Raw genomic sequence first — 17,443 nt, forward strand, 5'->3', positions numbered from 1 at the left:
AAAACTTCTAGCAAATATATTTCTCTAACATGACCTAAAATTACAGCTAGGTTAGATGTTCAGAAATGGTCGCACTTTTGTAAATTATGAGTGAGGGCAAGGCATAGCTAGCCAACTCCCCGTGTTAATTGAATGGAGATTTGACCGAAAATATTGGTATCGGACCGCTCACTTCTGAAGGATGCCACAAAAAAACGGTAAAAACTACATTTAAATTATTCTAAATAGGTTCTAGAAAATAAAGTTTTGTAACATGTCTTAAATTTTTAGCTAATTTAGATGTTTGGAGAGGGTCGCACTTTTGTGTTTTAGGAAGGATATGTAAACGACAGATAACACCAAAAATATGAAGAAATTATTTCGAAACCGTGTTAAGTCAACAATCATTATGTTGCTCATTTTCAAGAATGCTGGTTTACAAAAAGCACGCCATGGTCTCATTTCGTGAACAATGGTACACATACCATTGTTTCCTTTCGTTTCCTTTATAATCGGTTACCCAACTGAAGCTATAATACAAACTTTATTGCGATATCGCACATGAAAACAGTCACATGTGCACAGCCAGAGAAGATCCGATTTAATCAGTTGAGCTGTTTCAATGACTGTTATCTTGGTTTAATAGCTTTTAATGGGGTTAAGTCCTGCAAAGGTCGAGATGAATTCTACTGTAGACATGACTGCATCATGTACGGTAAACACATAACTTTTTACTTCGTTACTGTATCATGTTGCTATCTGCATATACCTCTCGGTCTGGAACCAGTTTCATCGATTTTCTGATCAGAAGTAGGTCAAATACGCGGTAGTTCGTACGCATTCTTATGCGTACGCGGTAGTTCGTACGCATTCTTATGCGTACGAACTACCGGTGTTATTTCAAGTTGATACATCGGGAGTCAACACGTGTAACGCGTACGACATAGTGTTTCTTAAATTACCTACCAGCTCAAATAAGATTTTTCGTTGTTTGATGTAATTAATGAGAGCACTCCATTGAATCGTTGTAATATAAATGCCGTTCAATCCATTTCATTTCTTTTGTCATAATATCAGATACATAAATACTGTCACCATTATACAATGAGAACTTGAATTTGCAATCAAGTATGAAGTCAATAATTATAGGCTTCTTGTATATCTGTGTATAAACCGCAAGGTATGAAATTGGAAATCAACCATTGTAGACTTTCCGCTACTGGGGTGTCTTAATACAATCACTAAGCTATAAAATGAACAATAAACTGTAAGGTCAGTGTAGTTTCTACTTCTGCGGTGTCCTTGAAATGTACGACCACTAAGCTAACAGGAAAACACTGTGATTTAAAGTGCGCTATGATATTCAATGACATCAGCACACTTTTACAGGAATTCGCTGACAATTATGGCCCAAATCCGCAAATAGATTCATCAGGATTGTCCAAATACAATTATATGGTCAATTCCAGCGAAAGCGGGACAAAATTCTCTCTATGTTAACTTTCCACTTTAAAATGTCATTAATAAAGGAAATCACGTTATTGATGGAGCATATCATGTCACGTCCAATGTGCTCTCTTTGTGCATATAGGCCTTTACTAGCAAGTCATACCAGGGGACAAGTTATGATGGCTTAATTGAATTGGCGTTACCCACGAATTCAAAGATAAAGCACCATATATGTCATTGAATGTCCTTCAATCAAAATGAAATTATTACCGTTAGAAAGACGTTTGCATGATCTCTCATCATATGTAAAACGATTGAATTCCACCAAAGTTTGTGGACTCTAGAGGCCATTAAGTCAATTTGGCTAATAATTTTGTTACCCGCGTATCAAAAATAAAACTAGAGCGGTTCTCGGCTTTCGCGGTTCTCGGCATTCGCGGTTCTCGGTAGTGTGGGTTGGTCCGTATGTGACGTTTCTGTTCAGAACCTTGTGTGACCCTTCCCCCAGAAAAAAATCATCCGCCACCACTGGTTATAACAAGGGCCTTGTAAATGCAACTGGTGAGACAGAGCCTCGAATGACGTTTGTGTTTTCAGTCTGATTTCAGTTCCCTAACAGGTACAAAGTTTACGCATTATCATTAGGCCTACCAAGTATTGTATGTCCTATAATCTCTTATGTATGACATGGATCTTTACCATGATTGTGCAAGCCAAAAAAATATCATTTCAATACCCCAAACATGCTTTAAAAAAAGACCATGTTTTACACATGCAACCTCAAGTTTAGACATATAATTTAATTTTCCCTAAACCCTCATGCACGGGAAAAATCATGCCGCCACCATTGGTTATGACAAGGGCCTTTTAGGGTGCACACCAGTAAATAACCCCAGTGACTTTCTGTACAGACAGGGGCCGGGAAAACAACTCAGTTCTTCAAAACTTCCCCTTTCAGCAAGCAGAAGGTCAGATGACGACATCCATTGTAAAAATTAATATATGGATTTCAGGATTTTTTTTCCGAGAAATATTGTAAAAAGTTCAACCTATAACCCATACAGCTAACGCCACCTCACAAACAGCTTGGTGTTTCTGAAATGTAACACATTTTGAAAGTCGTCATAAAAAGTCGGATCCTGCTAAATTTACACAGACAATCTAATTTACAGGCCTAAATGATGATTAAATATGAATCAGGGCCTAATAGTTGCCTTTTAAGCCTTTTCTAATGTATTACATTAAGTCATATTGCACATTTCCTCGTTTCAAATACTGTTTTTTCCCTTCCAGGGTGTAGCTAGACTTCTCCGTACTCCACTTGCCAATTGTGCTTCTGGCTATTGCATTTAAGCTTAAAACTCTGATTATTATTTGTGCACAATTGATAGATTTTCACATCTAATCTTTTCAGTCACCGTACGCCCTCTGTTTGTTAGCTTCCCAAGTGGACTACTGACTTTGGATTGCGGATAACTTTTTAACACGGGATTCTATGGAGAGTTAGGCCAATTTCTGGCCTAACTAAAATTGGTCATGATGTAATGCATCTTTAAATGAATCTGGCTTGTGATTGGTCCCCAGATATCGTTATTGATTGAACAAATTCATCAGGATCGGTAGAGTAAACTAGTAAACCAGAGTTCGTAGTATCTGATCCAAGAAAATGCACTTACTGTGTACGTTTCAACAACCACTGTTGTCTTTGTCAACACTTGATGAGGAGTGACTGCAATCTACTGACAACCAACGCTAGAGGGATATGTAAAATCAGGCGGTTTTTGGCGATTTTAGCCATTAAGCCCCCCCACCGCATAAATCTGAAAGCCCCTCTGAGCCCCCCTCCTGGAGACGCTATTGCAAAATCAATGGAGAGAAACTATACTACCTTGTTTCTTAATAAAATGTAACGGGGTACATCAGGCAACTATGAGAGCCAAAAAGGCCTCAAATTGAGCAAAGAAAGACATTAATTTTCACGTGCATTTCAACCAAGACGCTTCATTAGTGGTGTTCGCCCTTAATGTCATATTATCATGACCGTTTTATTTTGTTTTATGTTAAGGGCTGGGGTATGAACGTTTGGACAGTATTTATTGTGGGACATTAGAGCACATCATGCAGACATATCGAATTGCATTCTGAATACTAAGAATGTCCTGATATCAAATAATTTTGATTTTTTGAAATTCGCAATGTAATACACATTTTATGACAAATCATTAAAAATTGATATTTTTGATATATAACAGTCCTCGAAGTAAATTTTATAAATTTAATGATACATTCTTTAGGCCTAAGTATATGTAGCTGGGAGGAAAGGCCGACGATCAATTGAAAATTTTGACCTTTCGTATTGCAGATATGGATTCCCCCCCCCAAAAAAATAGGTCTTTTTGGGAAATAAAATCCATATCTTCAATATGAAAGGTCAAAATTTTCAATTGATCGTCGGCTTTTCCTCCCAGCTACATACACTTTAAGAATATGTCATTAGATTTATAAAATTTACTTCGAGGACTGTTATATATCAAAAATTTGAAAAATATCAAATTTTAATAATTTGTCATAAAATTTGCATTATATCGTGAATTTCAAAAAATGAAAATTATTTGATATGAGAAAGACATTCTTCGTATTCAGAATGCAATTCGATATGTCTGATGTGCTCTCATTTCCCACAAAAATACTGTCGAAACGCTCAAAACGCTCATTCCAGATCCCTTAAGTATATGTCATATTACATGTTTCACATTTGTACGATTTTAAATAATTCTTTATCATGTTTATAGGACATGCTCTGTTATATTTTTATATCCTCTTTTCATTCTTGAAAAGATAGATCATGCTTTTTATTTCACCCATTGGGTATTTCTTTATTAATTTGTGTTTATATGGCGATTTCAAGTGGGATAATAACTCCTGGATGACGTAAGCATAATGTTGATAGATTTAAATATCATTATAAATAGGCACTTAATAATAATGATATTGAAATAAATTGATAAATAGATAAATTAATAGATAAATAAATAAAAGATATATAAGCCTAGATAAATAATAAATAAATGATAAACTAGGAGTAAATTGCAAACATTAAATATCTTAGAGCAAATGAGCATTTAATAAGTTTTTGCGACAAATATTTTGGCCCTTCTTGTACGTTTTATCATTATTTTATCTTTTACTAATTTTTTTTGGGACATGCTCGCTTATTTATTTTTTATGTGTTCCTCTTATCATTTGTGAAGTATTTCTTTATTTTTGTTTTAGTACAAGTGATCACTGAGTATGTTTAACTGTGGAAATATCGGTAGATAAGGTGTTTTTTATTTCACCCTTGAGTATTATTTATAAGTGTATCAACATACATTTCACATGTCATGATTTTTCATTGTTTTATTTTAAAGCAATTCTTTATTGGGGTGCATGCTCTCATATATTAGGTGGGTTTTTTTCATGTTCCTCTTGTCATTCTTGATAGATGGCTGTTTATTTATGTCGCGTGTTAAGTATTTTTTTAATTTTTGGTCGAAGTGTATAATTATCATCACATGCTGTACGCTGTTTATTTATTTCGCCCTCATTTTCTTTACTTTTGTTTTTAGATCTTTAGTTCTTTATTTTTGTTTCTGTGAATATCATCCGAAAAGTAGGCCTTCTGCACATTATGATTTTTCCTTGCTTTATTTAACTCTTTACTGGGGTGCATGCTCTCTGCTGGGTTTTTCATGTTCCTCTTATCATTATTGACAAGATAGCACCTGCTGTACGCTGTTTATTTATTTCGCCCTAAATTATTTCTTTACTTTTGTTTTTAGATTTTGAAGTTGATATCATGATATCACACGCTATGTTTTATACCAACCGCATTGTCTGGTTAAAGACAGTTCTTGTTTTAAATCCTGAATACAATGTCAACATTCAGTTCGTTCACCTCACAATGCGGCGATGTTATATAACTGTATATATTGCAGGGTTGCCAAACCCGCGATGTAATAGGCCTAGGTCAATAGGATGAGTTTTGAAGATTTTCCTCGCGACAATTTCCTGTCCTATAGACACCAATTGATGGTTAAGAAAAATATTGCATGACTTCTCAACATTGGCTTACGCGACTTCTGGTAGTTTTTTATCTCATAGAAACCAACGGTTGATAAAAAAATATTGGGCGACTTTTTCAATGATTTGACCCGCGGTTTGCCCTCATTTGTTTGGCAACCGTGGTCTGTGTTAAGTGAATATATTTCGGTAAGAAAATAATTATCATAGACCATGTAGACAGAACGGACAAATAGTCATAGGCGCTCTCCTCCATTTTGAGAAATATACTTTTACACACACACTACATTTATAATTAAAATGATCAGCCTTAAAGTTTTACCTTTTAGTGGGTTAAGCCAAACCTAAGTGGATGAAATATAAATCAACACTTCTGGCACTGATTGGTTTCCGTAGTTGTTATATGGAACACGAGCTGTATGTAGCTACAAAATTGTCTGCAAATCGGCTTTTGCCGGGCCTCTCTTTTTCGGCGTTTTTCTCATTAAATTAGGGTCCCGTTCAAATAAAAAATAAACTGGTGTCTAGATGTAATCACAGTTAACACACCAGGAAAATTATAGAATATACAACAACCTAGTTACACCTGTAGACTGCGAACAAACATGCACCTGGCCAGACCTGGCCGTAAAACAAAGTGTTCTCCCTACGGATACCCTTAAGGGTCACACAATGATCGTTCTGAAAAATGTTAAGTGAATATGCCATAAATGACTGTATCATGAAACGAAGTTTCGTTCTATAATTCTGAGGTCCAAGTGATTATTTTATGCAAATACGTTTTACCCATAAAATTCCATAAAATCAAATTTACCATTACCCACGTATCAACTGTTACCCACGAGTCCAGCAAATATAATTGCCATAACTTAAATTAACATTTCATGACTTTGAACACTGAATTTAGTTTGACAAGCGCTTAAAATTGTAAATCGTAGAAATACGTTCACCGCTTTAAAAAAGAATCTACGACGGTTTAAACTTTTGTTACCCACGAATCCCGAATAGATGCTAACCTTGAAAAACAAGGAGATTGTTTATTTTAAGTTTAAATCAGCACATATTCAAGCCATGGGTATGCTATAATTTTTACAGTACTTACAGTTTATGCACCTAAGAAACGCAAACCCCAAACGGTACTATAGTACTTATAGCTTTACCCACGAATTCGGCGTTACCCACGAATCCAAGGATTTACTCGTAAATTATATGTTTCTTATGCATATTAACATTTTGAAAACATGCGAAATAGGTTCCAAAACAGTCCTGTTTAATAGCGTCCTCTTGAAGGTATACTGAAGCTGTATCATGAAGTTTTGATTGATTATTCTAAATTACCATTTTTGGGTAAATGCAATTGGTTAAAGAAACGGGAATCATTGAAACACAATGGAGGAATAACCGCATGATGGTTTCCAACCTTCTGTAATATTTTCTATTTTGCCGCTTACCAATACATACCTTCAAATTTGTGTTACCCACGAACATTTTGGTTACCCACGAATCCCTACTTAAATTATAGTTAACAATGTATTGATAGTGTTTTAGTTCATAGGAACTGTCAAACACGAGTTAATAGAATATTGATGCATGAAATATGGAATGATTTTACTAAAATAATAATATAAAACTGTTTGCTCTGTCTATTTGAATTTGGCAACTTCATTATTCTCAAAATGTTTATACCCAAAATGCCATATTGATCCATTCTAAATATTCCATGTAGTTTGTATTTTGATTAAAATTCATTTTAGTGCCATTGCAGCCTGAATTATTGACATACGGAAAAGTATTTTTTATTTTTATTTAAAAAAATAATAGGAATTGCTGTTTTCCAGACGCTGTTACCCACGAATCCATCCGAAATCCTCATCCTGCGACGAGATACAAAATCTAACTTTATATTTATATGAAGCATTTATTCTAATCTTTCGAAATAATACAGTAATGTTAAATGACAGCCACTTTGGAAAGAGCTCGAAGAATTGACACAATCTTAACTGTACAGCTGGTTCTTTCTTAAAATTGGTAATAACCAAAATATTTCTTTGTAGATATATGTAATAAAATTCTATTTTACGTTCAAAGTCTTCACCGATTTCTAGTGTATATGAGTCACACATAAAATATTGAAAGATATTAAAGAAAGTGAAACTTTATGGCGTACAACAGGTGAAAAAGGCTTGAATTCGTGGGTAACATGCATATGCGCATTTAACACTTTATTTGGTCTAGCAAGAAAAGTTATTTTTCAATCCGATGGCACTTCCACCTGATGATTCACTAGATATGATCGTCTCATTTGATAAGTCTAGAATTGAAAAGGAAAACATTTTCAAAATGGCCCCAGAGAGAATTTTGTCCCGCTTTGGCTGGAATTGACCATATATATAAAATGTTCTTAAACAAATGCAAGAAAAGGTGATGTTGATATAGCTCAATGACGTTTCGTGCTGTATCAGCAAATTGAATGATCATCTTTGACCTTTTCGTCAGCTTCCTGTTGGTAGCTGACGTAAATGGCGCTGTTAGTAACTGATCATAAATATGCAGAAGGAAGTAGTTGCCACAATCCTTATTGAGTGTATTAGCATGTCCCTCTTTCTTATCCATATTGATTCCTTTATGTGTCTTCTTTTCCTGTTGGATTCAATGTCTCTTATTTTCATATCACATGATTGTCTTCAGCGACATGGTCCGTGAGAGCATGATACAGCACGAAACGTCATTGAGGTATGTCAACGTCACCTTTTCTTGGATTTGTTTAAGAACATCTTATATAATTATGACCCAAGACACCAATTATAAATCATTTACCATCACTAATCTGTGTTATGCGTTTCATTAGGTATACGGTATGTTTTCAAGTAGCAGTTTATCTCGACTACAAAAATATGACTTCTTTATCTCGTTCTTTTACAGAACTTCGCTGACCGTTATGGCCCAAGAAACTAATTTTAAACCATCTACCATCATTAATCCGTGTTATGTGTTTCATTAGGTATACATTTTTTCTTCAAATAGCAGTTTATCTTGACCACTTCTTTATCTCGTTCTTCACATACACGTTGTCAAAACCCGTGCACCGAAATATCCCCATTATAAATTATATATAATACCATTTGTGACCTAACTAACATTAGTATATTGAGTTTATTACTGCATTAATTGCACACACGACACATCCATGTTTGCGGTTGTGGGCACATTGATAAAATGTAGTGAAGTCATTACTGTAAACAGATAACCGTGCATTAAAGAACCAATCTTCGTCTTTATTTTACTTCGTTGGCTATCTGCATATACCACTGTCTGGATCCAGTTTCATCGGTTTTCTGATCAGAACTTGGTCAAATACGGTATTACGACGTAAGACATGCTTATTACTTAAAGTTGATATATGTCGGGATGAGATTCAACACATGTAACGCGAAAAACATTGTTTCTTAATATACCTCGTATCTCAAATTAGATTTAGATTTTTTAGTTCATTGATGCATTTATTGAGGACACTTCCTTGAGTCGTTGTAATTTAAATAACGTTCAAATTCATTCCAATTCAATTAATGTTTTTTATACAATTGACATGATATCAGATAAAGCAAAATGGTAATTAAAATACTGTCACATGGTACTATTAGTTACCCCCTGTTTGTTCACGAAATACGGGAAAATATCTACGGCCTGGTGCCGTATTCCATGAAGCCGAAGGCTGAATAAAACACGGCACCAGACCGTAGATATTTTCCCGTATGCTGTAAGAACAAACAGAGGTAACGATTTTATCCTTAGTGAACATGAATTATATTATCTTTCGACTTGTTCGTAGACTTTGTTGAAGGAATTTGATTTGAAATAATCTTTACTGAAAAGTAGGCCAGCTTCTTTCGCACTCTCGCCTTTTTTTAAAACAGTGCAGCCATACAGCGCGTGAAGTATGCGAGCGAGGCTTAAGATGTCGTGCGATTCATGTTACGCAGACGCATGTGTTAGGACTACGCAGGTAATACGGGAAATATTATCAGCATGTATTAATGAGGAATACGCAGGTAATATGGATTTTTATTGAAGTGGTAATTGACCAATGAGATTGCAGAGTTCTTAGGATAAAATAAGAACTTCAATTAGCAGTCAACTATAAAGTCAATAGAGGCTTCTCGTATATCTGTGTATAAGCCGGAAAGTATGAAATTGGAAATCAATTGAATATATGAATACAAAAGCCACCTAAGTCCATACTTCGGCCAAATTGAGTTAAGCATGGGAAATTGTTGCTATACATAGGCCTGTCATATGTTTGAAAGAACAACTCAAATTCATTCTCTGTGTCTATTAAGCATGTGAAAAATAGCATGTATGAAAGAATCACCCAATTCCATGATTTGAGTCTTGTAACACATTGATTGAAATCCAGTATGTATAAAAGTCCACTTGTAACACATTCATTGCTAGAGAGTGACTTTTGAACAAAAATGGGTTTAATAAAGGAAAGTGTGTGGTTTATATTACATGGCAGAATGCTTATCAACATTATACATACCTGTGTGCTTTATTTTGTATTATCTTACTAGTGGTAATCTCATTCTAACATTGTTGTCTTTGTATATGATTCAAAAAAGCCACCTAAGTCCCTGAAATGCTAATCGTCATACCTAATACAGGTTAATCCACTCATTTGCACGTAAAACTTACCATATTGACCAGGTAAATCTAACTGAAGGAATTAAAATGATACACAGGTTTTTCTCTCAAAATCACTTCCTATGGACTTAGGTGGCTTTTGTATTCATGTATTCAATTTGAAGAACAAAGTAGACTTTGTGCTACTGGGGTGTCTTAATACAATCACTAAGCTATAAAATGAACAATAAACTGTAAGGTCAATGTTGCTTCTACTTCTGCGGTGTCCTTGTACGACCAATAAGTTAACAGAAAAACACAGTGATTTAAAGTGCGTTATGCACAAGCATAAAGCCAAAACCTTAAAGTGTACAGGAATTTGCCGACCATTATGTCCCAAGACACACTTATAAATGGCATCATTAATCAGTATTATGTGTTTCATACGTTATGCTTTCCAATAACAGTTATACTCCCCAGGAAAAGACGACTTCTTTTCTCGTTCTCCACGTATAGTTTATTATTTTAATTTATTCTGTCACGTCCTCAAAAACATGTAGCCACATATCTCTTTTATAATACCATTTCTGACCAAACTGACAGCCTTACAGAGTTCACCTGCATTGCTGCATTGATTGCCTACACGACATCGCAATAATTATTTGCTTTTGTCACATGATCAAATGTAGCAAAGTCATTAGTGTAAACAGATAACCGTACATTCAAGAACATACCTTCGCCTTTGCTTTTTTTGCGTTGGCGTATGGCTATCTGTACGTGACCGCCTGGGTCTACTGTAGTTAAATCATTTTCTTGATTTATCTGAATCAAGTAAGTGGTAGTACGTACGCGTAAGATACGCGTGCTACGCCAAGTTGATTTAACAAGAATCAACTGGTGCATGATGTGAGCTACTTGTACATGTCAGATTTGCCGGTTCTTGTGGGCGTATAATGAATAACACCAGTATGCATAAATCCGAATCGATCCACATTTGGAACGTTGTTTGATTGTCGTAAATGATAAGATGATTTGTGGCTGTAACATTTCCACGGTATCAAACTGGACACCATTAACAACTTCATCTAACCTTTAGATGACCGACACTTTTGTTAGACGCCGAGGCAAAATTTTAAGGAAATGTTCCTTTAATGTTAAGCACCCATTATATGGAAATAAATGACAAGATTATGGTCATGTTATCCAACGTGACATAGACACACGTCCTATCTGTGTCTTTCTGGTTACCATTCAGTCGTTTATTTGTTAAGGGCATATCATTACCGGTGCACGTTTCTTATTACCGGTACACGCTGCAGATTGTGCGGTATACAAATTGCCATTTAACCAGTAACCGACGATCTAAATCAAAAACTTTCATTATCTGGTACATGTCGTATACGTAGCAACAATGCCACTGAGCGTCTGGGTAAAATATTATTAGTTTACCATATATCAGTGGGCCTATTATACACCAATCCGACTAGGCATTACTGCGGTGTCCCCTGGCGTAAAACGTAAAAAAATCTCGGGGGTTCCATCAATTACTTGTTAGTGTCCTATACAGAATTGTACACAACAGTGATGTTCAATACACGATCATGAATTGATTGAACAAATTAAATCTCCCGCACTGGTACATGTATGGTTCTGTCAATAGAGGGCCAAATACAGGAAACGCTTCTCGGATTGGTGTATAGTTACCCATTGCAATCGAGACAATAATATCTGTGTATATATTATTCGTTGCCTCTTTTCCATGTTCTTCAAAAGACAAATGCCAAAAGGACTGTCAGTTTTTCCAATGTAGGTATCAGTACAATTTCCGCACGGGTTTCATATATCGCCTCCGCCTTTTGTTGAGGGAGAAATTTCTCCTTAAGGTGAACAAGCATACTGTGGATGGCGCGGTGAGGTTTCATTGCAGTAGAAAGCATGCCTTGAATTTCTGTCGGGATTATATAAACGAAGAAAAGTACAGTTGTTTGATGTGATTATGTACTATTTTTTTCTTACAAAACAACATAATTTTCAATTCTAGACCGGAAAAACACCAAGCTATCATATTAATATATACATATATTTTTTAGCTATTTTTAACATAGATTTCTTTCTTTACCACATCTTTTTCTGCCCTTTTGTGGTAATTTTTATTTTATGAATTGAATATTTGTGTGCAAATTGAGGGCGTTATTTACATAATTTAATTTAGCCCAATAATATAAGTTTTCCTTTCAGCTTTTAGAAAATTTCCTTGCTATTTGTTACTCATTTGTCTGTGTCAAGTGTCTACTCCTCGTAAAGATGAAAACATGATTTTAAGATAAATAGCGCCATCAAGTGTTGAACTTTGCTTAAAATTGAATACAGTTCTACATGACATCAATTAATCTTGAGAAGTAAACATCTGGTCGATCAAGACAGACATTGCACTTAATTTTAGAATGTTCAAATTAGGCAACCTGAATTGCCATTGTTCAAAACTAAAAGATACAGCTATTTTGAGAACTTTTGCTTATCAATGAAGATGGGAGAACAGTGACTCTTTAATACAAACAGTTAAATAACGAATCACTTACTTACCGTAGTCTTTACGTAAATCTCGATAGAGTAGGAACTAGATTAACACTATTAGGGAACTTTATGGAAGAAGAAAGAGAAGAAGATAACGAAGATTTAATAAAGTCATCTATACACCCAAGTCTGCTAGCTTCACGGGCGTTATAAAATTTGAAGGCAATCAAAACACCCACGCGTACAGGAATATTGATCAAAGCAGTGATGATAATGCATCAGAAAACGAATGGTTATTATTTCTGATAATACTTTTAAGATACGCACAGTACAGTACGAACACTCTCGCTATATAACATTATATTTTCTATTTGTTATGAATTTCAGACTAATCTTGGAATATAATCTTATGAAGAACGAAACTGACAATTGATGTGGTATAAGAAGGATTCTACAACATAAATGATACCTGGGCAATTCGCGATGAACTAATTTTACATCGAGGTAAGAGGGTAACTACTTGTAACTCTTGTTGCGATTTATATAGAATTCTGGGTAGAGAAAATGTTATAAATTCAGACCATTTAAGCCCCAAATGAGGCGTGTTTTGCTATTTTCTGAAATTGTGCAATTTCACCCTATTTGGCCCAAAACACTGCGTTTTTCATACTAAAAAGGCAAAAGTATAGTCTTGTTATTGCTTTATTTTTTTATTTGCAAAAATTTACGGGGGACCTTTATAGGAACATTTCGGGAGGAAGAATTCTCACCTAAGGCATGCCCAAGGTTAGAGCTCTCGCAGATTGTATTCTCCTCCAGATAGTACAGCGCCTTATACCGCTCATGACTGAAATTGTAACACTTAACATACTTTAAACATGCAACTCTATGTAAGTGCAGTGTATTGTCAACATTAAAGCTGTAGGGCGGGTTGTCCTATACACTGCAGATTATTACCCAGCTGTTGAGCAAAAGGGAACAGAGCAACAAAATGAGTGAATCTAACTCAATGTTAAAAATTTAATCAATATTGAGTACCATTTGACTCATTTTGTTACTCTGTTTCCCTTTTGCTCAACATTAAGTAATGTCTTCTATTTTTTATTTAGTGTGTAGTACCAGATCTTGATGGCCCCCTATAAGATTCGCCATAAGGCAGTTTAATAAAATATACGCCAAATTAATACTCTTCAAATTTAACTTTTCCATCTTTGTGGTATTTACAGTATCTGTAGCAGGGGCCCCTACTATGTCGGAAAATGTATGGAAATTATGTTTTCATATGCAAAATAATCAAAGAAAAAACGATTTAATAAATTACCTTCATCAGGCATTGCATTGTAAACAAGCTCGACAGAATCTCGGAAGGTGGGAGTTCAATGCCCTAATGTATTCGAGTTTGACCTTTTTTTTGTTATTGTCATTATTGTGTAATAAAGAGAAATGTGAAATAGTTAAAACAGACATATATATTATGATGAAACTCGACACAAGGAAGTATTGTAATCTGCGTGTAGTAATTTTACGTATATAGGCGCAGGCGCAGTGATTTATATCACTGCGCTACGCACAGGCACAACGTCTAGACGTTAATCCACAAGCCTCAGCACACTTTACAGGTTGTCGCTGACCACTACGGCCCCACATCCTTCCATAAACCATCAAACAGCATCACAGGGACTTGTAGTAATTAGCAGTAAGCTCCTTGTCCAAGCTAACTCAATGTTTCCACGAGAACGTACTAAACCACCACCAGGGTTCGCACCCACATACCTCTTGCGCCACAGTCGAACGCCTTTTCGATTGAGCTAACTTGACGTTTTTTTAAAGAATTTAACAGTGATTAATATAATATATTTCAAATTGTAGTATTTTCTGTATAGTTGACGCTCCACAGCGGTTGCTTCAAAAGAATTTTTAAATCAAATCAATATTTATTATAATAACATTTGAAATAATATGTCTGTAATATTTACCTTACTTCGACTGAAACAGCATATACGTGGAGAAAAAATTCTGAAGTGCAAGGTCGAAAACAATTCAAAGTTATATTAAAACCATAATGTACGATCTTTTAAAATGGGTTTCGTCATTTTTTTCAAAACTGATTTTTTGGCATGTTATAATACTTACAGATGTCACAACCTAATTGAAATCATCCAAATTAAGTGTGATTTTAGGACAACAGAGCAAGTTGAATTAAAGTTATATTATGACTTTAAAGTGAAAGCCCCATTTTTGGTTCAAGTTCCTTGGGGAATTAGCAACAGGTGTATTGTCAGTTCTTCTGTGGAGAACTGGGCAAGCAGGGCTTCCTGTTCAAATCCTCCATTAGAACACAACAGTTAAGCGGCTGTTTTTCTTTTATTTTACCTCATTAGTTAAAATTGACCAGAAAACTTTCCTGACATTGTTACTAATATTTTTACTTCAAAATCATTCGGAAAGACAAATATGTGCAGCCTGTGCAGTTTGTTAGTGGTTAATTCTAACCCGACGTATTAGGTTGCCTACCCCTGTTTGATATTGATGAGAATGACACTCTCCTGATGAATGACATTGAATGTATTTGCAATATTTTGACATAGTAATTTGATACCCCATTCGCGCAATGTCATTCAGTAAGTGTTTTTCAAGAAAAGCACACGAATTTTAAAGTTGCAGTTTACAGCGATCAACGATATCTTACGCAAGCATAGATACATGTAAACTCTGCCATTATATTCGCTTAATTCAAATCAATAGGTTACAAATAACTGGAACATTCAGATTCGTGATTTTTTCTTTAAAAATACTACCGTGTTGTTATTATTAAATGACATTGGGTGAACGTGGTATCAAAAGTCCTATTAAACATCCATCTATGAAAGTACTTTCGTTTAAGGTAATCAAAACTTCAAGCACTTCAACGAACATTAAGGTTGCTCTCTTAAGGACTCGTACTGCTCCTTGTCCATGCCCCGGGCTCTTAATACGCCCCTGTTTTACCCACGTATGTTGGATCGCAGCTTCCTCAAGGAACTTCACAAACACAGTTGGGTGTTTTGACAGACTAGATCTTTTGATCGTTTTGATTTACTTTGGGATGGACCACTACTTTTCTGATAGTGGAGTGTCGCATAGCGGTTACGATATCATGTTTCATGTTGGATTCTGCTGATTCGTTCAGACATTCCTGCTACATATGTAATAGGCTATATACCAGGCCTTTATATTTATGCTAAGAAGTTGGGGTCTTATTTGTCTTTGTCTTTCATTTGTGCTTATCTTCCATTCTACAATCTAAGTCATGTTTATGATGCACTGCTGGAGACTGCAAGTACGACTAACATCACTACTCGAAAGGACGTAACTTCCAGCCAGTTATCAGCTGTTGGATCATCACAACAACAACAAGCTTTGAAAAAGTCAGTGGTTCACTGATGAAACTGTCAGCAAGAACAGAATAAGTTTCTTCAATTGGATTTGACAAATCAGAGTCCATTTGTTTCAAAACTGACTCGCAATTTGTGTTACATTTCTCAGTTGGTCCGAATATTTAAGAACATGCCGCGGGTTTTTTCACTTTTTATTTGGAAAATTAGTTCAGCAATGTTCTATAATCGAAATATTTTGATTGTTTTTCAATGGTTATTTTAGTATCATCATGTCTGTTGTTGTCAAAATTATATTATTTATAGCAATATCAATACCAATGTATAGCCACTGGTTTCCACACTCCAGTGATCAACAGTCTCAACATGACGTCTTCATGACGTCTTCATCTGATCATCTTATAAACTCCTTAATATAGAACAGTATTCTTCAATCTTTTATTTTAAATATTTATTCTGTACCTATTTTAAGTTTCTTTAATACTCCAAGTTCATTCTTAGTGTCTGTTTCCATAAGCTATTTTTAGGTGTTTATTTGTGGCGTGATCTAACAAAATCAGTCTGAAGTCGGACATATTCAATTTGTAGTTTCTTTAGGATTGTAAACAGCATTTGCGAGGCTATATTTGCCAGAAAATCTCATTGAATTTGAGCAACCAGTTCAACAGATGCGAGCACTTGAAGAGTTTACAAAACAATAGGAGACAAAAGGAAATACGTCCACTGCTTGGCTATATCTCAAAATCAATATTTCCGACTTCCGACTGATTTTGCTTGATCATATCACATTTTAAATCGTCGAGTCTTGCCGTCCTACGTAATTCTAGTATTTCATAATAATTCTGATCCTTAATAGTATTTTATCCGTTTATTTGGTTTCGTTTCCAAAAGTCATTTTTAGATATTTCTGAAGCTATTTTTACTGTTTATTTATATATTTTTGAGTGCACTTGCCTTCCTACGTAAAATCTCATGATAGTTGTAGGTATTCTACCCCTGTGTATTTCATCCATTTTGTTTGCTTTTCCAGAAGCCATTTTTAGCTATTTTTCACAGCTTATTTTTAGATTTTTGAGTGTACTTGTCTTTCTACGTAACATTTCATATTATTTGTAGATATTCTACCTCTTGTATTTTATCCATTTTGTTTGCTTTTTTTCAAAAGCCATTTTTAGATATTTTTCTGAAGCTATTTTTTCAGCTTATTTTAGATTTTTGAGCCGGTATAATTGCATTCCTGCGTAATGATGTATAGGTATTCCTTCGTTGATATTTATCCGTTTTGCTTTTTTAGATATTTCTGAAGTTATCTGTTACAACTTCGCTTAGACTTTTGAGTATTGCCATTTTACGCAATATTTCATAATATATTTGTAGCTATTATTCTTTGTATCCTGTATTTTTATATGTTCTATTTGCTTTTGGATATTTCTGAAGCTATTTCA

The 17,443-nt window shown here is 34.9% G+C and overlaps 1 protein-coding gene across 1 annotated transcript in view; it reads left to right on the top strand.

Moving 5' to 3' along the window:
• The window catches only part of LOC140139914 (G-protein coupled receptor 22-like), a 133,188-nt gene that overhangs the window by 64,348 nt on the left and 51,397 nt on the right, over positions 1–17,443 (top strand). The window contains 1 exon segment of the mRNA XM_072161688.1: positions 13,012–13,128. The gene's annotated coding sequence lies outside the window, so the exon portion shown is untranslated.

This window comes from Amphiura filiformis, chromosome 18, assembly GCF_039555335.1.
Source record: "Amphiura filiformis chromosome 18, Afil_fr2py, whole genome shotgun sequence".
Taxonomy (NCBI): domain Eukaryota; kingdom Metazoa; phylum Echinodermata; class Ophiuroidea; order Amphilepidida; family Amphiuridae; genus Amphiura; species Amphiura filiformis.